At 40.4% G+C, this 21,054-nt stretch overlaps 1 protein-coding gene across 4 annotated transcripts in view; it reads right to left on the reverse strand.

Annotated features, from left to right (window-relative positions):
* Ankrd11 (ankyrin repeat domain containing 11) overlaps positions 1-21,054 on the reverse strand; it is a 170,750-nt gene that overhangs the window by 102,878 nt on the left and 46,818 nt on the right. For 3 of the 4 annotated variants that reach the window (XM_075977563.1, XM_075977565.1, XM_075977561.1), the window contains exon 2: positions 7,199-7,263. The gene's annotated coding sequence lies outside the window, so the exon portion shown is untranslated. Of the gene's footprint in view, positions 1-7,198; positions 7,265-21,054 lie in introns of those variants that run through there. The other variant, XM_075977562.1, reaches the window with a different exon arrangement.

The following is a 21,054-nucleotide window of genomic DNA, read 5'->3' on the forward strand; positions in this document are numbered from 1 at the left end:
AAATAAATTGTCTCAAACACTTTAAAGACCTACAGAACATAGCATCTAAAATGTTTTAATAACATAAGGCTTTTCGTGATATCGAGACATATCTGTTCCTAGAAGCACCAATTTACTTCATATGGAGTTTACTTTCAATGTGGTAAAGCTAGCCATTTGGGCAAAAAACTGCCCTTGCGGTGACTACTATAACAGTATGCTGTCCAAACTGGGCAAGCAAGATACAAAAGAAAGTGACTGTCAAAGTTTCCCAAGACAAAATAGGATAGTCCTTCAAAATTCCTACTGAACAGAAAAGTTGTCAGATATTCTATGCCTGTAGGCTGAAAATGGATGCCCCAACATTACAGAGAAACCTTCGGTGACTATTCAGGCAGCAAGGAGTTTCTGTCATTTCTATAATTTTGAAAGTTGTTTGCTCTACATTTTCTGTTTCTTTAGGTAATTATTAAATCTTTTTTGGCTCTCTGGTAGGGGTTAAAGACTACACAGCTATATTGTTTTCTTTGTAACCAAATTTACAAAAAAAAAAAACACCTTACACAAGAGATGTCAAGTCTGTAAGATTGTGAGACATAAAAGCTTAAGTTGTTTATCTAAGAAAATGTTTTAGGTCTACAAGGATTTTGGGGGCCTGGTAATACAAATTTTTATAGAAAGTAGTTTAGATATAAATGTCTGGACTCACTAAGATAGGATAGATAGAATATTTTTTCCAAATATGCCAAATAAAAATGAACTGGACAGTGTAGGTATAATCTTTACTCGATAATTGTTCTTATTGTATATAGTTTTACAAAGTTAGAGTTAAAACCTTCCCTTTTTATTCAGACAAAAGGGGAAAATGTTACCAGATATTTTTACACTTTGTGAAGGTGTGCTGCTATGACTGGTGCAATAAAAAGCTAACCATCCAGTAGCTAAACAGGAGAGAGAGGTGGGGCTTCCAGGCAGAGAGAGGAGGAGGGATAATCAAGATGCGCAGGAGATGCATTCGAGATGTGGAATGTACTGGACACAGAGAATGGGAGAGCGGTAAAGCCAGGAGGTAGAATGCAGATTAATAAAAATATGGGTTAATTTAAGTCGTAACAGCAAGTGGGACAAACCCAAGCTAACGGTAAGCTTTCATAATTAGTAAGTCTGAGTAATTATTTATGAGCTGGCAGTCCAAAGAAAAGTCCAACTACACATCAGCTTACCTGTATGACCTTCTAAAGATTAAATATCACAAAACCAAGTTTCTCTTAGGTTTTCAAAGTACTACAAATATGAAATTATCACAATTACACTGCTAATATATAGAATGAGAAATATGAAAGAACTCATCGTTAACAGTTAAACCACAAACCATCTTAAACTATGTTTCTATTTAAACTCAAGAGGGTCTGAGTATGTCACTTAGTGCTAGAGTGCTTACCTAACATTACTAAGACTCTTAGGTTCAAACTCTATACGTGCACAAAATTCCTGAAAGTAAGTGCTCAAAGGTTCTCCTTTCTGTATCCTGCCCTAGCAATAATGTAAAACACGTTGCCTAGAATCATAGTTTTGAGTTCAGATGCAACTAATATCACATGATAAGCATAACATCACATGATGGAGCGCAAACACTTTATTGTTTACTGGTTACTTCTGAATTAGCTTGATTGAGTTCTTCCTCCAGAACCTGTGCTCCCAAGAGATTTTCATTGACTTACAACAGATGTCCTCTTTAGCAACAAAAAGAAAGCAAAATAAGCACCATATACTTGCTAAACAGTGCTGTGCAAGTTAAACACCTCATCTTGCCCAGACTATGCTACAATTATTTACCAAAATAAATGCTACTGGGATGTAAGGTCCTAAACACCCACCCAAGGAAAGTCTCCTTGCACCTAACCCTACAATAGGGTTTCTTCTAAGAGTTTCTTAATGTGAAAGATTCAGTAAAGAGAATCCCACCTGACTTCTAGCAATACTCCAGCCAGAACACATCACAGTCCTAAGTCTGGGTGTACCCGTCTTGTTTCTTAATTGTAAAAACAACAGTAAATTTACTTTACTGGTTAAAGTCCTTCATGATCTTTAATTCTGAGTTATGCATATGTGTAACCATTTCTAGAACAGACAAACCTTGTGCCAGCAGCTTAATCACAGCACAGACATTTCCCCCAGGCATAGTTGCAGAAAGGGCACAGGCTTGGTCACTACTTGCTTATGAAACCCTGCTGCAAAATCAGACATAATAAAACCCTCCATATATGCTCTGGATCCTATATCCAAGAAGTTGAAGAAGTCACTGGCCCAATAAAAGGTGCAAAAGCACCACCACTGCTGTGGGACAATAATCTTGTATCCTATAAGATTTATCAGTTGTACTGCTTTATTAAAACGCTGCTTGGCCCAGCAGCCAGGCAGGAAGTAGAGGCAGGACGACAAGAACAGGAGAATTCTAGGAAGAAGAAAGGCTGAGTCTGCAGTCACAGAGAAGCCAGACACAGAGAAAGCAAGATGAGACTGCTTCACTGATAAAAGGTACCAAGCCACATGGCTGACACAAACAAGAATTATCGGTTACTGTAAGATGTAATAGTTAGTTAATAAGAAGTCTGAGTTAATAAGCCAACCAGTTTATAATTAATGTAGGCCTCTGTGTATTTCTTTGGAACTGAACGACTGTGGGACTGAGCAGGACAGAAACCTCTGTCAACACACCATGAACTGTGAGAAGGCAACATTCTTGTCTGCGTACAAACCACCTTCATTTAGTACCTACAGACAAGAAGAGGACAGAATGGTGCTTATGAAGTAATGGGCAGGATGAAGACTGCAGAAAGGAGAACAAAAGTGGCCACAGCACAGAGCTCAGAGACGAGCATCTGGCTGGATAAAGGGTAAAACAACACTCCTTTAGAAAAAGAGAAGCCCAGGAGACCTTTGAGCAAAGCACAGGACACATGTAGTGTCCAGGCACAGGTTTTTATCTAAAAAGATGGTGTCTGTCATCTTGGCAAAAGAAAAACACAGCACAGTAAAAGGTAAGGTACTTAAAAGTATGCAGACTAGGAAAAGCTCTAACAGTTGGAGTGAAAACTGTCCCTGAAAAAGCTCAAATCAAGATCAATACTCAAAAGATCCTCAATTATTAATGCTATTTGGAAGAACTGTGTCACTGAGGACAAGTTCGAGGGTTCACAGTTTCGTTCTGCTTCTAGTTCCATGGCAGGTTAAGATGTAATCTCTCAGCTTCCTCCTTTGGCACCACGTCTGCCATGACTCCCCACAACAGTGATAGATTCTTATTCCTCTGAAACTGAAAGTCAAAATAAACTCTCTCTTCCATAAACTGCTTTTGATTATGGTGTTTAAACACAGCAACAGAAAAGTAACTAATACAGAGAGGTTAAGACAAAAATCAATAGAAACTCCAACACTTAAAAAAAGGTTAAAAAAAGGAATGCCAAGCAAGGATGGCACACATCTATAATTCTAGCACTTGGGAAGCAGGAGACGAATCTATGAGTTCAAGGCCAGCTTGGTCTACAGAGAGTTTCAGAGCAACACAGAAACTGAGAAAAAGACGCCAGGAAAATGCCAAGAAGAGTTAACACCATCAGATCAGGATTTTATAGATGGTGAACAAGTTTGACATTCAGGAAGCTCAAAAACACTGAACAGCCTTTCCCAGTTACTTCCTGCAGTCCCCATCCTAACCTCGTGGTTAGAAAACTAACTCCTTTATTTAGCAAGCAGTCATATTGATAAATTACTAGGTGAAGAAGCCAGGCTGGTAACAGCAAGCCTGTAATTCTAGCACTAAGGAGGCTGAGACAGATGACTGATGTAAAGTTCCAGGCCAGCATAGGCTACAGAAACACTATGAGAAAATAAACAAATAAACCTCAGTAAATACCGGTATGCGTGTTTTTAATATTTATTTTATGTGCATAAAGTTTTGTTTGCATGAGTGTCTATGTACCACTTTTGTGTGGTGTACTTTGTTAGAGGCCAGAAAGGGTACCAGATATCCTGAAACTGGAATTACAAATAATTAAGACATATTGTGTGTGTGTGTGTGCGCGCGCGCGCGCGCACTATGTCCTCTAAAAGAGTAGCCAATGCTCTTAATTGCTGGACCATCTTTACAGCACTGTTACGCATATTATTTAATGAAATGAAGTGTGCTTTACTACCTTTAATGTACCAGATGTCCTGCTACACTAACATTTCTAGTCATCCTAGGTAAGGCGTAGGGTTCTCTGGGACAGTGTTCCTGGTTCCCTACCTCCAGCCATGATGATCCTGTAGCAGGTACCTCCAGTGTACCTAGAACGTTTTGCTAGGCAAAATCTTTTTGTTGTTATTGAGAATGGAGGACTGTTGTCCATTTGCAAGTACATGAGACTTGCTCATAGACTGTACTTTCAAGGATACTAGGACAGAAAGCATGTCACACTCTTTCATATGACTTATAATATCTACACTATAGCAAACAAAACAATGATGAATTTTGCTGAGTAAAATCTTATTTATCTGTGATCCTAGCATCAGAAGTCTAAAGTGGGAGGATCTCTTGAGCCTAGAAGTTCAGAGATACCCTGAGCAACATAAGATACAAGCCTGCAGGTTGGAAGTGTTTAACTAAAGACATCACACATGTGGAGCACTTAATGGACTATGTTCCTGGCCTCGTGTTTATTTCTAGTTAAATCTTGCTAATCTAGACAGAGCCCAACTATGTTGCCTAGAATGGCCTCCATTTTGTGATCCTGTTTCTACTTTTCTATTTTGAATATACATGTTAAATTAAAAATATAAAACCTGAGAGGCTGGAAAGATTGCTCACCAATTAAGAGCATTGGCTGCTCTTCCAAAGGACCTAGAGGTTACATTCCTAGCATCCATATGGCAGCTGATAACTCTGTGTGACTCCAGTTCCAGGGGACCCACCACCCTCTTCTAGTCTCTGCAGGCAACAGACACACGCATGATGCACAGACCTAAGTGCAAGTCAACCACCCATACACAAAGAAAATTAATAAATGATATGCATGCACACACAAATACAAATGAAACTTAAGGTTTTTCTCATATAAATAACGTTGCCTTTATTATCATGCCATACCACTTTCAGAAACCAAAATATTGCTGGGTGTGGCTCATGCTATAATCACAGAAAATGAGCTTCTAAAGAAGGACAGTTATGAACTAGAGGTCAATCTGGGCTACATTATCATGACTCTTCAAAAACAACAGCAGCAGCCACTCATGCCTTTAATCCCAGCACTCAGGAGGCAAAGGCAGGTGAATCGCTAAGTTCCAAGGCCAGCCTCGTCTACAAAGTGAGTTCCAAGATAGCTAGGGCTTCTGTACAGCTCGAAAACAAAAACAACAGCTGATATGATGTAAAATTTCTTAAGAACTGGAGAAATGACTCAGCAGTTAAGAGCACTTTTTCTTGCATAAGAGCTGGGTTAGTTCCCAGCACCTATTGTGTGTGAGTGACTCTAGTTCCAGGGACCTAATATCCACTTGTGGTCTCCTTGAGAGCTGAGATGCAAGTGATGCACAACATTGCAAGCAAGGCATTCATACACATTAAATATTTTTTAATTCCTTTCTTCAAATTATCTATCTATCTATCAGACACCTGGCCAAGTAGGCCAAGTCTACATTCTTTTGGCTAACGAAACTAATATGATTCTATTCAAGTCAGAGAAATACATCACTAGATTCATGAAATATTAACAATCAATTTTCATAAAAAAATGCAGCATTTTGTTTTTCCCTTTTACTCATTAAAATTCACAAATATAGCTCCAATTCCAGGTATATGTGGCTGGCTTCCCTGATACTACTGTCTTTTTCTTCCTCATTTTTGAACAGTTGAGAAGCTGAATCCACCTTAAAGCCTAAAAAATTTATTGGGGGGAGGGGGGCACTCCCACTGCCAGGCTAGCTTCTACCTATTGCTAACATTCTGTAATAGCTGAAGACCTGCAGCCAGTGTCCTTTCTTTTCAATCTCTCGCCCCCACCTCTGTTTTTCAACACATGGTCTCACAATGGCTGCCGTGTATGTATCCCACTATGTAAATCAGGCAAGCTTCAAACTCAGATCTGCCTCTCTGTTTCCCTAGTGCTAATATTAGACCCAGATCTTTCTCTTTTTAAATGTGTGTGTACAGCCTACACAAGGGCACTGCACATTTCCTGGTATTCACGAAGGTGAAAAGAGCCTGAGTCCCCTGGCGCTAGAGATACAGATGGCTGTATGTCAACATGTGGGTTCTGAAAAGTAAACCCAGGTCCTCTAAGAAAGGCAAATGCTTTTAACCATGAGCCATCTCTCCAGCCCCCACAGTTTCCTTTCCTTCAAGAAATTCAAGAGAAAGAAAGAGTGGTCAGATCCATTTCAAAGGGGCCAAACTCAATGGTGACATGGATGGATGGATGGATGGATGGATGGATGGATGGATGGATGGATGGATGGATGGATGGAGAAAATTCACTAAAGAGGTATCAGTGAGGTCTGTTAAAATAACATAAAACGATAATATTTTGGGTTTACCTACTTGAAAACATTAATAGCTGGGCAAGGTATGAAACCCTGAAATATGCCAAAAAATTTTCTTGCCAATTATCAATTCTTCCATTAGAGAAGAGAAACACTATGCCAGCCAAAATAAGTCTCTTCAAGACAGGGTTTCTCTGTGGTTTTGGAGCCTGTCCTGGAACTAGCTCTTGTAGACCAGGCTAGTCTCGAATCAAGAGAAACTTTTATCCCATGGTGAGACCCAAGATCAAATGGGCTGCTGCAAGTCACTCTCAAGAGGTCTGGGACATATCAGCCAAAGATCCCATTTCTTCCAACTGACCATACAATCCTGGCCTCAAGACAGGAAAACCATGAAAGTTACAGTTCTCCCCCTATAACAGCTCCCAAACCAGCAGCACAGGATGCCAGTTCACAAGCCCCAGATCTGTCCTGATCATTTCCAAAGTTATCCTTCATGACAACAGTTGATACAACATGCTCATAGTGCTATACAAACACAGCAACTCCTGGGGTCTGCAAACTATTTAGAGGTGGTATGGAAGAAGCAAGTTTATTTTGTAAATAAGACTATCAACCCAATTTTTTTTTTCAACAAAATCACTCTCATAAGACACAAACTCTATCAAACCCAACAGCAAATGCAATAAGCAATACTCACAGATTCCATGGCAAAAAGTCAATGTTGCTCAGGACTAGGTATGAACTCCAGCAGGGCAATATGTTCTGAAAGGAGACAGAAAGAGCAAATTAAGTCTAGTACAGTTCTAGGGTCTAACAAATAAGATGTTACTAAGGTACTGCTTTAGCTGGTCTGGGGTTGTAAAGGGCTCACACCTGATGGTCTGCTTTATAGCAAGTGTTACTCTCAACACTAAAAAACAAGATCCAGCCAGGAGATGGTAGCACAGGTCTTTAGTCCCAGCACTCAGGAGGTAGAGGCAGGTAGATCTCTGTGAGTTTGAGGACAGCCTGGTCTACAACAGCTAGTTCCAGGACAGGCTCCAAAACTACAAGAGGGGTGGGGAGTGGGGAGCAAGGTTCAACAGGAAAAGGTGAGGGAAAGACCAGCTATGATTATCTGATAGCCTGGATTAGTTTGTTATCCTTTCCTCCCCTAGGCAAGGAATCAGAACTGGGCTATCACAAACTTCAATCAATAGGCTAAGATGGAGTTTAACAGAAACCCAAACAACGTAATCACCAAACCTTTATCAAAGTCTTACCTTTTTGTGTCCTCTATGAATTCTTATTAAAACCTCTACAGTAAAACATACCCCTACCTCCTTCCTTGAGCATTCCCCCTCTCCCTCCACTGCCCCTTGTCACTGTCCCCCTCAACCCTCTCTCTCAGACTTCAGGTCCAGTACAGTATATTCCTGGTCATTCACTGATTAACTATCAGCAAGCATAGGAAACCCCATTGCCTTCACTCATGCTTCACATCCGACATCTATTTCCATACTCATTATCTAGAGAGGGGTCCATTTCAAAGACATAGAATGTAATTCAAAAGCCAGGTACTTCGGAGAGGGAGCCAAGAATCAAGAGTTCAAGGTCATCTTTGGTTACATTAGGCAAGCTCAAGATTCACGTGGACTTGAGGCCCTTCCTTGGAAATGTCTCAGAAATGGTGACTCCAGGAATTGGAATAATGGTTCAGGTGTTAAGAGAACTGGTTCCTCTTCCAGAAGCTGAGATTGATCCTTAGCACCCACATGATAGTTTACTGTCTGGTTCCATGGAATCTGACACCTTCTTCTGGCCTATGTAGGCACCAGGAATGCACATGGTGCATAGACATACATGAAGGCACAATATCCATATAGAAAGAGGGCGGGAAGGGGGACAAGTCCAGCAACTTACTGAAGTTAGTGTTCTTCCCAACACAATTTGGGGGTGGGGGACCTTGAATGCCTAAATATCTTATATGGGATCAAAATTGTGGCTGGGGTGTTTTGGGATGTGGATGTAGATGTGTTATCTATAAGATAAACTTAAGGTGGTATGCCAAGTGGCTCAGCAAAGCTGCTCACAGGGCAAATTCTTCTAGAAGAAGTTACAGGGAAGCCCATACCCATCAGCACCTAGCTCGTTCCACACAGAAGAGACATTCCCTCTACATTTAAAAAAAAATTAATATTTGATGTACATGAATGATTTTCCTTCGTTATATGTATGTGCACCATGTACATGGCTCAGTGCTTCTGAAGACCAGAAGTATCCAATTCCTTGGAACTGGAGGTCTAAATGGTGTGATCCAATCATTATGTGGGTGCAAAGAACAGCAAGCATTCTTAACTCCTGAGTCATTTACTAGCCCCAATTTCAATTTAATAACTATTGAAATAAAAACATATGTATCGGCATTACTGACTCTCAAAAATCTTAATAATGAGCAAAAGACCAGGTCTCAAAGGAATGTACTGAATACAACCATCCTTAGGAATCTGTAAGAGATTGATTTGAGACACCAAACTTGGAACGAATGTTCTTGTCCCTTATATAAAATAAGCTAGGAGCAGCCTTCTTCAAACACTTAAAACATTTCTCTGACTATCACATAAACAACTGTTTTATGATACTGTTTAGGCTACCATGACAAGAAACACGTATGTAATTTTTCTTCTGAGTATTTTCAATCCAGTAGGTTAATTACAAAGACTATAAATTACAGACAAAGGAATTTATAAGGTGAGCCCATGTCCTTGCTCTTGGATTTTCTAGCTTTTCAGGCTTTGAGAAATTCTGCTTTTTATTAGTTAAAAAATAAATAAATCTGTGGAAGTAGTGGGCTACCTATAGCTGTATCTTTCAAATCCACATGAAACTTATTATGTTGAACTTAGTGTATAAGTTAAAAAATAAGCAAAATATTTTGAAGATTCAAAACAAGGGTTCCTGTGATATGTGGGAATAAAGCCCAGAACCCTCACAGCACTGACACAGCAAAGAGTTGGTGGGCCTAAGCATGCACACACCCATCACAGTAGTCTCAGCAGCTGAGTGAATAACACCTGGTGCCCTTTTCTCCCACCTGATAACCAGAGGGAGGGAAAGGGGACAATCTAAAGCAACAATCTACTGATCCTTCCACACCTAATTCCATTTTGTGATCGAGCTAAAATACTTTATTACTATAATTTACAACAAGGACTAATTAAAGGGACAAAGAATTTGTCATTCAGCAAACGCTTTTATGTCAAAATGTATTAAGGTACATTCAAAGGCTAATATCAAAGACAGTGAATAATACTGTATCCAACCTGGCAAATTCACTTTAAAAACAGATGACAACCCTCTCTTGAGAAGTGGGTGGAGGAGTAGGAGGGAAAAGGAAGAAAGACAGAACTGTGGTTGGTATGTAAAATGAATAAAAAATAAAGACAATTTCTTAACACACACACACACACAAAAGATGACAGAGAGCTTAAGGCTTTCTGTATATAAGAAACCAACTAAAGTAGGTAAACACTGTAGCCATGTGCTGTGAGGAGAATGAGACTACCAATACAATTATTTTAAAGGTAATTTCAAATTTAAGAAGCGTTACACATAAAGGTATAGAAAAATAGTGAGGTAACTTTCATTTTCCATTTAGTGCTTTAAAAAAAAAGATTATACTAAAGCACCATGAAAAATCATGTACCAAAAATCACATAATCTCCTTGAAATCTGCGCGCACAGGGGGGGGGGGGGCCGGACCCGCATACACAAGAAAAGCACATACAAAACTCATCTACCCATAAACCATGATCCCATTCAACTCCAAACACATCAGAAATGCTGAATCAGTACAACATTGATGATGGGATTGTCATATATCGATCTGTTGATTTCATTGGCTAAGTAATAAACAAACTGCTTGGCTGGCCCTCATAGGTTAAAACATAGGTGGGAGGAGTAAACAGAACAGAATGCTGGGAGGAAGAGGAAGTGAGCTCAGACTCTCCTCTCAGGGGCAGCAGCCTCAGAGAGACGCCATGCTCCCCTCTCCTGGGCAGAGCGAGAGCTCTGCTCTCTGAGGCAGACGCACGCGATGAAGCAAGCCACCAGGTTAGACATGCTGAATCTTTCCCGGTAAGACCGGTGCTCACAGATTATTAGAGATGGGTTGATCGGGATATCAGAATTAGCCAGTAAGGGCTAGAGCTAAAGGGCCAAGCAGTGTTTAAAAGAATACAATTTGTGTGTTGTTATTTTGGGGCATAAGCTAGCAGGCGGCCGGGGTGCTGGGGACGCACCCCACTGCTCATATTACTACACAACATCAAAGTTCCAAAGCAGGAGAAGCTCTGAGAACAAGCATAGTGTCCTCAAGCAGAATCCCCAACTCGTACTCCCTGACACAAAATAAAGTCCCAGCACGGTTTCCCTATATGAAGATGCTCTATGTGCATGTGGTAAAGATAACATGAGCTTTATTAGTCTGTCCTTAAAACTCTCTATAGGGCTTTACAAAGCTACTGAATAAAACATTAAGGCTATCAAAAAAAAGTGTGAATAAGCTGGTGCTGCTCTTCAAGAAGATGCAGGTCCAAATCCTACCACCACGTGGTGGCTCACAAACTATCTTAACACCAGTTCCAGAAGGGATGACACTCCCTTCTAGAGATCGAAGGCACGGGGCATATGGTACAATACATAAATGGAGGTAAATACCTATACACATTAAAAAGCTTTTCAACTTTAATTTAAAAAAAAAAGATACTCGTGTGAGTAAAGGAGTGTCCAGTCAGCACATGCCCTGTTTTAATGAGAAGTATCGAGTATGTCATATAATTTTTCAATTGCCCTATAAAAGCAATGATAGAGCAATACAGATTGTAAGTTAAATGTCTATACCAGGAACTCAGTAAACAAGATCATCTACTGCTAGAATTCTGAAATAAACTTGGGTTATCTTCATGTTTATTAAACTTGGGCCACTGACATTTGGGACAGGGTGTCCACACTAAACCATTTTGAGCCACTTGTCTGGCCTCACCTCCAGGATATTTCTAGAAGACCTATCACATTCTCACAGCCAAAGCTGTGACCAGTCAATGGCACTATCTGTCATCTGAGGCAAGAAGGCCCAAAATGGGTTCTAGGTAAGGGTTTGGTCTTCATCAAGGGGCAGAATGCAGGTCTCACAAGTCTCACAGGTCTCTAATGAAGGCAATTTTTGTTTGGAGACAGAATTTGTCCATGTATCTTTGGACCCTGTCCTGAAACTGGTTCTGTAAACCAGACTGGCCTCGAACTCACAGAGATCCACCTGCCTCTGCTGGGATTAAAGGTGTGTGCCACCAAAGCCTGGCTAGGATGGGATATCTTTAGCAGGTTCCACTATTTCTAGAAAACATGTTAACTCTGAAATATCTGAAATAAACACTGATGAAATATACTAAGATAGGAAAAAGCTAAACAAGGAGTAGAGGCAGGAAGATCAGGAAGTCAAGGAGAACCTTAGAAACATGGTGAGGCGCGGTGGCGCACGCCTTTAATCACAGCACTCAGGAGGCAGAGGCAGGGGGAATCTCTGTGAGTTTGAATCCAGTCAAGTCTACAAAGAGAGTTCCGGGACAGCCAAAGCTGTTTCAGAGAGAAACCTTGTCTCAAAAAAAAAAAAAAAAAAAAAAAAAAGAACGAAGGGAGAGGGAAGAGACGGGGAGAGTTGAAGAAGAAAGTTTGAAGCCAGAGAGGCCTATATTAGACCCTGCAAGAAAAACTGGAGGTAGGGGCAAGGATAGGGCACCCACAACTATCCAGTTTGCCCTCCCCCCAAATGTAGCAACTACTTTTTTCCTATTAATTACCTTTTTACTATCTGCTTATAACAGTTGTGGATTTCAGCCCAGAAATCTATAGATCTTGAGAAAACAGCAGAAACCAAGGGGCTATAAAAGTTTAATGTGTGATGCTTGATAATTAGTGACAGGGAGACTGCCTGCCCATGCCTGGGCATGTAGGGACACTATGTCCTCCTTCTGTAGCCAACCTCACCAAGATCCTATTAGAGTACCAGAAAGGTAGGTCTGTCCATGAATATGATAATGTGGACAAGATAATACCCCAAATGTCAACAAAGCCTGGGACACAGGATCTGTTTAAGAAAAAAAAAAAGAACTAAGTATGAGGTTGCATACCTATAAAATCACAAGGCTGGTGCAGTAGTATGGCAAGTTCTAGGTTAGCCTGGTTACATAAAGAGACTCTGATAAGAAATGCGGGGGGAGGAGGGGGCAGCTCCGTGATTATTGCTCAGTTGGTAAAGTGTCTGTATAGCATGTGCCAACAACTCAAGAGAAAGAGTTGGATGAAAGGGAAGGTAAGAAAGAGTCCATTGCAGTTGGAGTCTAGATGTCTTACTATAAGTAAAAGGCTAATTCAACTGCCCTACCACCATGGAATCCTAATTAGCAACAAGGACATTACTACTGACACAGGCAACATCTGGAGCAGCTCCTAAGGCAGCTGTTTTTCAACATGTGTGTTGCAATCTCTTTCAGGGTCAAATATCAAATATTCTAATTACATTGTGATTTATAACAGCGGCAAAATTAAAGTTATGAAGTAGCGACAAAAATAATTTTACGGTTGGGGTCACTACAACACGAGGAACTGTACTAAAGGGTTAAAGCGTTAGGAAGGTTGAGAACCACTGCCTAAGAGAAGTAATCGAAACACGAATGAAAGAACACGAACACATGCACACGGGGAGTGGGAGCGATCTCAAGGTGATATGTTATCCTATCCCATTTTATCAAGTGGAATACATCGCTCTGTGTCTGGTGCTGAGAATAGTCTCAAAATGGCCTTAAACTCCCAATTCTCCTACCTCAGCTTCCTGAATGATGAAATTACAGACTTCCAACAATTAAATAGGATCAAATGGAGGTATAAAGGGCAATACGACATATATTTATAGAGACGCCAAATTGCAACAAACTGAATAAACAACAAAGTAAATCTCTTCCTTCATACAGGAAAACAGGCAAGCTGAACAAAGCTACTAAGTTCTATCAATAGTATCATCCTTGCTGTGCTATGTTAGTTTTACAAAACCATTGGAAAAGCTAAACGAAGAATACAAGGGAGCGCTGAATCATTATCCTAAGTGCAAGCTCAAAGTTAAAATGTATGTGTATATGAATATAATGACTTTATCTATGGTTGATTCATTTAATCTCAATAACCCTAGAAATTATGCTATCATGATTATCCTTTTTCAGATGAAAAAAATGAACCATGGATTTATGAAAAAGATACATAGTTGTCGCATTCAATGGTGAAAGGGCTAGGACTCAAATCCAGCTAGATTCAGAAAATCACTTTTTTCAGGAAACTAAGAATTTGCACATGCCTGCTGCTCTTATGACTTTAAATATTTGCTGAAAAGAATCCTTGAGAATGCAGAGTTCTTGGACATAAGACCACAGGCAAACGAGTTTCCTTCCCTTCCAGACAACACGAGGGCCACAACACTATATGACTGCCAACTTGCACTGTGTCGTGTCTAGGCCTAACACTGGCCTCCTTCCAGAGAAGCAAGACAGTTCTCAATCTATTCTCTCCCCTTCCCTGCTGGAAAAGAATGCATAGTTATTTGCTGTTGGTTTTAGGATGGGGTATTATTCCTATGATTTAGAATTAAAGAAAGCAGAAAAGAAGTAAAAGAAACTCCTTACCTACCTTTCAGTCACTAAAAAGAAAGCAAAAGAAGAGGAAGAGGAACAAGAAGAAGAACAAGAAGAACTAGTGCTTTGACACAATTTTTGTGCCTCTAAGCAGGAGAAAATACAAACTCAAAAGACCACAGGGTGAGACCTAACCCAGCTGCCCACCCCTCCTGCCCTAAGCAGCACATAAACTTTGGATCTCCCACTACTACCTTCCCATTCTTGCTAAACCACAGTTGTGAAAGTGAAATCCAGAAAGGGAAACTACAGGTTAGAGACTGGGAAATACCTGAAAACAAACTCAAGCTTAAGAAAGTGACTCAACACAGGCTATGAGAACACCCCAAAAACCACACAGGGAAGAGCCTTGGAAAGGCAAAGCTACAGCACAACCTAGACCCCACAAGGTCTGAAGCCGCACCATTTCAATGAGGAAAACTGACTACAAACTCCTTCCCTAGTGACTCTTCAGGCTCAAAGAAGGAGCAATAGGAAATTTCACCATCTTTCAGACATTTCATCCACCTTCCTGAAATTCCAACAATAAATAGACACATAAAACCAACTTTTTGAAGACCTAGATGAGGAAGAGATAACCAATATCAAGAGCTCTTACCAAATCCACAGAATTCCACAACAGCATACTTAACAGAGCTTCACCTTGGTTCTTTCGCACCAAACCTCAAGCTGAAGCCTAGTTTGTTCATGTGGCATGCAGACAAAGGAGCCTGGCAAGAAGTGTGTCAGTCACGAAAGCGGAGCCCTCAGAAAGTGGAGCTAACAGTTCCATCTTTCTTCAGAGCCGGGTCCCCTTTTACACCTTTGTCTCCCTTCCACATATACCTAGGCACTTCCTTTCTGCCATGTTCCAACAGTGTCCACCCTTCAAAGTCTTGGACTTCCAGAACAGTAAGGAAAATACAGGTCTCCTTTATACATAATCCATGTGCATGTTCTCTTTGGAGTTCACTGCTAACCTCATGATTTATGAGTAGTGTCGCGGGACTACAAAGACTACAAAGGTCCATGCCGGAGTTGTTTTACTGCATTATTGTGAAGCTCCTACGGAACAACTACTTATTCACCCTCAACTTTTCACAACTCATTTGCACAACATTTATATAAAATGAATAATCCAGGTGAAATAAGCGGCAGATATTAGACACCAGCCTCTTTTATTAAATAAGAAACAGAATCATACAGAGAGTCATGAAAACACTTTCTTACTCTACAAGCCTCATTCACAAAATTCCTTGCAAATATTTTACATCCCCTCTCTTGGGTGTCCCAGAAAGATGATTAAGATGTACAGTGACAGACACCCCCCCCAATAGAAGCAATATACTAACTTACATCAGGGAGCACCCACAGAAAAACAAAACCGACATTAAATAAGGCACCATTAAAACTTGAACCAGAGGACTTGAACAAATGACTCAGTGGTGAAGAGCATAAACTGACTGTTCTTGCAGGACTTAAGTTTATTTCTTGGTACCTATATAAAGTGACTTACAACTGTAACTCCAGCTCTAGGGGAATCCAATTCTTTCTTATGGCTTCTGTAGACACCCACATCCGCCTCACAAAGACACACATGCATACATATTAAGTTTAAAATATTAAAAGCGATTTGAATAAATAAAATGATTAGCCAAACAAAAGCTTGAACCTAAGTGGGCTGCCTGACTAGAAACTCATTTTGGACAAAGAAATGCAAAACCTAAAAACTGAAAGAGGATGGCACACACCAGAGACAGCACAGAGCCTAGATACAACTAACGAAAGTTATAAAATGACTCCAGTCAAGTTGTAAGACACACGGTTAATATGTAAAAATCCATGTTCATTGATTGCCATATACTAGCAACTCAAAAAGAAATTAAGAAAACAATTCCATTATCATAGTCATAAATAATAAAACAACATTAAAATGGACAAAAAGTTAAGGGTAAGACATTGTTAAAAGAAATTATGATCTAAACAAATGTTGAAAGAAAGAAGTATATAAAGAACAATACCACACACACAATCCTAATATCCAAGGTTGAAAGATGTGTGTAGCCCTTACTGTCCCAGAACTAGTTCTGTAAACCAGACTGCCCTCAAACTCAAAGAGATCCACCTGCATCTGCCTCATGAGTGCTGGTATTAAAGTTATGAGCCACCAGCACCTAGCTTTCTTCTTTACGAAAGATAAACTTTAACAACTGCCTGTGGGTGAATGACTTATGAACAGGTGTTCCACCATGCAGGCTTTCTGCCAGTCGACTGCATCTACCCACTTCCTTGAAATACAATTTCTGCAGTTTGAAGAGCCCAGGCACTGTAACCAAAGAACGCCACCCAACAGAAGCAACTTACTTCCTTAAATCAAAGGAAGATTCTAGTCAGGCAGTGATGGTGTACACCTTTAATTGCTGCACTTGGGAGGCAGAGGCAGGTTGATCTCTGTGAGTTCGAGGTCAGCCTAGTCGGCAGAGCTAGTTCCGTGACAGGCTCCAAAGCTACACAAAAAAACCCTGTCTCAAAAAACCAAACAGGAAAAAAAAAAAGATATGCAATCTTCCCCAGTTCCAATAGAAAATCATTGTTACCTCGACTTGCACTCTTCCCATATAACAAATGTAATCACAAATACAGACACCCTCCCCCCTCTACTTCATATGCATGGAAACACAGGCTAAGAAACAAGTTTCGCCAGGCTAGCCACTTAACAAACTTTACATCCACCAGCAAAGTTTCGTTTAAAATGACTAAAATCCTCTAGTGCTAGTTCCAAAGTGGGCATCACAAATCTGGTATTTGTTTACAAATGGTTTACAATTGGGGCTGGAGACATGTCTCATTAGTTAAGAACACTACTAGCTGTGTGGGCTGGAGAGATGGCTCAGTGGTTAAGAGTACTGCCTGCTCTTCCAAAGGTCCTGTGTTCAATTCCCAGCAACCACATGGTGGCTCATAACCATCTGTAATGAGATCTGGTGTCCTCTTCTGGCCTGCAGACATACATGCAGACAGAATACTGAGAATACTGTATACATAATAAATAAATCTTAAAAAAAAAATCCCAGCGCCCACATGGCAGCTCACAACTGTCTGTAACTCCAGTTCCAAAATACCTGACACCCTCATACAGATATACATACCGGCAAATTACCAATACACATAAATAGAATTTTTAATTAATTTTAAAGATTGTTTATGGGGGCTAGAAAGATGGCACAGTAGTTAAGAAGATATGCTACTCTTCCAGAGGACTCGAGTTCAAGAGACAGAACATAACCATAGCTTTAACTACAGCTCCAGGAAAGTGAATACCCTCTTCTGGATTCTACAGGCACCCCCCACACATAGACAAGCAAGCAGGCAGACAAGCAGGCTGGCGCTCTCTCTCCTTCTCCTTCTCCCTCTCCCTCTCCCTCTCCCTCTCCCTCTCCCTCTCCCTCTCCCTCTCCCTCTCCCTCTCCCTCTCCCTCTCCCTCTCCCTCTCCCTCTCCCTCTCCCTCTCCCTCTCCCTCTCCCTCTCCCTCTCCCTCTCCCTCTCCCTCTCCCTCTCCCTCTCTCTCTCTCTCTCTCTCTCTCTCTCACACACACACACACTAAACAAACAAACAAATAAATAAATAAGGAGACTAGTTTAGAGTAGCAAAGGTTAAATAGACAAGATGGTCCCAATGGAAAACTATGCATAATACACGTCTACGTTGATTATGTTTGTTTCAAACGGGTTTACTTACTGAGGCACCCATAGTATGGAGCACTCTGGTATCAGAGAGACTCAAGGGAGAAATGGTGAGTGGCAGATCTTCCTAAAAGGGGTACCACAAGTCTACCACAAAGGCCACTATAACCTAACCAAGACCCTTTAGAGTAACAGTATCATCTTCCTTTTTCTTGTGAGAAATCAAGTTCTAAGTGGGTAATAGTCCTAAAACTCAAATCAAGCTCAGTTTCGGGACATGTATCTACACACTGGTAATGCACACTACCTCCAGTCCATACATGGTCATTTTTGGAGAGCATTTAGGGCTCCAACTGACAAACCTTCAACTAATCCAAAATAAAAACACGATTCTGTGAGCTAAAGAGAGCTAGAATTCATACTTTCAAAAAACCCAGGGCAGCCTTAATTCACCATCCCCACCCTTAAACCAGAAGCAAAACAGATATGCAAATGACCTGAACCCAGAAAACAAGTACTCTATAAACATTCCCTCATATAGCAGGCTCTTCTTAAAGCTAACCCAGCTTCCTCTGGTATTTCTGCTTCATCTCATTTCCTACATGTTCTTCCTTCACCTTCTTCTTCAATGTTTCCCACCACCACCATTCTGCATAGCAACCTTTTCAACCTAATGTGGCTTTAACCAACCTAGTTAATTCTAAGTCTGCAACTCTGAACTCCCTCCTGAACTAACTACATCAAAGTCCAACTAGAGACACTGTCAATCATTTTCACTCAATTTACCCTCCTCATGATTACAACACACAGAGGGCATAATTAGTCTATCTGACTTATTATTTTTCCTTAACTTCCTACCCTCCCTGCATTAGAAGCACCTGTCTTTGCAATCGTACAAACCAGAAACCAGCTGTTGTTTCTTCTTACTATCAAAAGTGAGCTTGTAAAAAAAAAAAAAAAGTGAGCTTGTAAATCCTGCCACTTCAATTCCAAGGGGGGGGGGGGTCTTCCTACTTCTACTGCCACTATCCTATTTTGTAACCCACACTATTTATCAATATTTAATAAACTGCATTATCATAACTTAATTAGTCCCACTTCCGATCATACACCAAGTCAACTTATTTCCCCACACTGCTAACAAGAGAATCTACCATACTGACATACCTCTCACATCTACACATTAGTCTTGCCTACAAATAAATCACTAGACTAACGAGGAATATATTATAATATTTTGTTCTACAAATTTCAAGCCCACAACAAAAAGAGTACATTACATTATGATGGACTATGTATAGACCTGGGAAAACAATGTCATGATGGCACTCCCTATAAATCCCAGACTGTGGCAGGAAGATGCAGAATGCAATATCAGCCTACACTGTTTATGAACCAGAGGAAGCGTCAGAGAGAAGAGACAAGAAGATGGAAGAAGTGAAGAAGATCTAGGCATATCTGTCTACAATATGAAAATGCCACAATAAAATGGGTTTTGTAAAAGATATTTTCTAAAAATAACATACACTAATAATATTTTTTTAAATATCACAACAGGACTGGTCATAGTGGGTGAATGTATTTTATCACAGCACTCAGGATGCAGAAGTGGTGGGTCTCTGAAATCAAGGCCAGCCTGGCCTGCACATCCAGCTCCGAGGCAGACAGGACTACCAAAAACAAACAAACAAAAAAAAAAACAAAAAAAAAAACAAAACTAAACAAACACAAAGGGCTCTTTTCTACTCTGCTCACCCAGCAAACCCTTCAAAATCAAATCTAAGTCTTCACTTAGCTTAAAAAGATCTTTCATATTTTTTAAATTCTCTAAATGGATGTGTAGCATTTCATATTTTTACCTTATATCACCCAGTCAGGAGCACTGCTCAACAGCCCACACACTCGTATTATGTAACCACCTCCAACACTCCAGCTATCTCATGGACGTTGCTGTTGATCACCACAACTAACCTCAGAGCTGTCTCAGAGCTGGGACATTATGAACTCGTCCAGGTGACACACGCGTCAGAACAAGGAAATACAAGTGTCAAAGGACTGCAAAGAATATGGTCAGCTGACATTAACAAGGAAACATATAAAACCAATTATGTAAACATTACCATGGAAATTACAATCCCTATCCTCAGTGCCTCAGCACTTTGTCGTTTTGATCCATTCATTTTATATGCTTTGAGACATAAAAGTTCAACTGATGAAGATAACTTACTCACAGAATTAAGAAAAGAAGAAGCCCTCCAAACCATATCTTAGTAGCCTCTAAAGAAAGGTTCTGATGCCAGAGTGCTGGTTCTGAGGGCTGCAACCTGCCTTCCTCTTACATGCATGACCTAGCACATGACATACTTAACACCTCCCAACAGCCAACCTCTCTAACCATGATAGATTTTAAAATGCTCCCCTCCTCCCATGCATTCAAAATAGAAATATATATTGATCACTAGTCCTAATTCAAGCAAAACCAAACTCGAGTTAAAAGCCTTTCTACCAGGTGTGGTGGCACATGTCTTTAATGCCAGCACTTGAGAAGCGCAGAGGAATCTCTGAGTTTGAAATCATACCAACCTATACAGTGAATTCTAGACTAGCAAGGACTACAAAGTTAAACCTTATATCAATAATTTAAAAATAAAAATAAAGAGACTTCCTAAGGGAACAATGTAAAAATGAGAACAAAACCACTACCTCCACCCCACAACCTGTCATTTGATTTGACAAAAGCCATAGTTTAGCCAGGTGGTGGTGGCAGTGGCGCAAACCTTTAATCCCAGCTCTCCGCAGAGACAGGTGAATCTTTATGAATTCGAGGCCAGCCTGGTTTATAAGAGCTAGTACCAGGACAGCCAGGGCTGTTATAAAGAAAAAACCCTGTCTTCCTATCTATGGTAGACTAGTAACATTTGGTTTTTTTTTTCCTTTGAACAGACACACAATGAGAGAATGAACTTGGTGCATCATCTAGATATAATTCAGGACCCACTATAAATAGAAAGAGACAAGGAGCTCCACAGAATGCGCACTCATCTACTTCCAGAGTCTCTTTACCATAACTTCCTATAGCATGGCTCCTAGCAACTTCACCTCCTGAAGACACTGCTTTTTTCTATCTATGGGACTGGTGACTGTAAAGTTAGTTCTCACCTCCCCTGACCC

Source organism: Microtus pennsylvanicus, chromosome 6 (genome assembly GCF_037038515.1).
Source record: "Microtus pennsylvanicus isolate mMicPen1 chromosome 6, mMicPen1.hap1, whole genome shotgun sequence".
Taxonomy (NCBI): Eukaryota; Metazoa; Chordata; class Mammalia; order Rodentia; family Cricetidae; genus Microtus; species Microtus pennsylvanicus.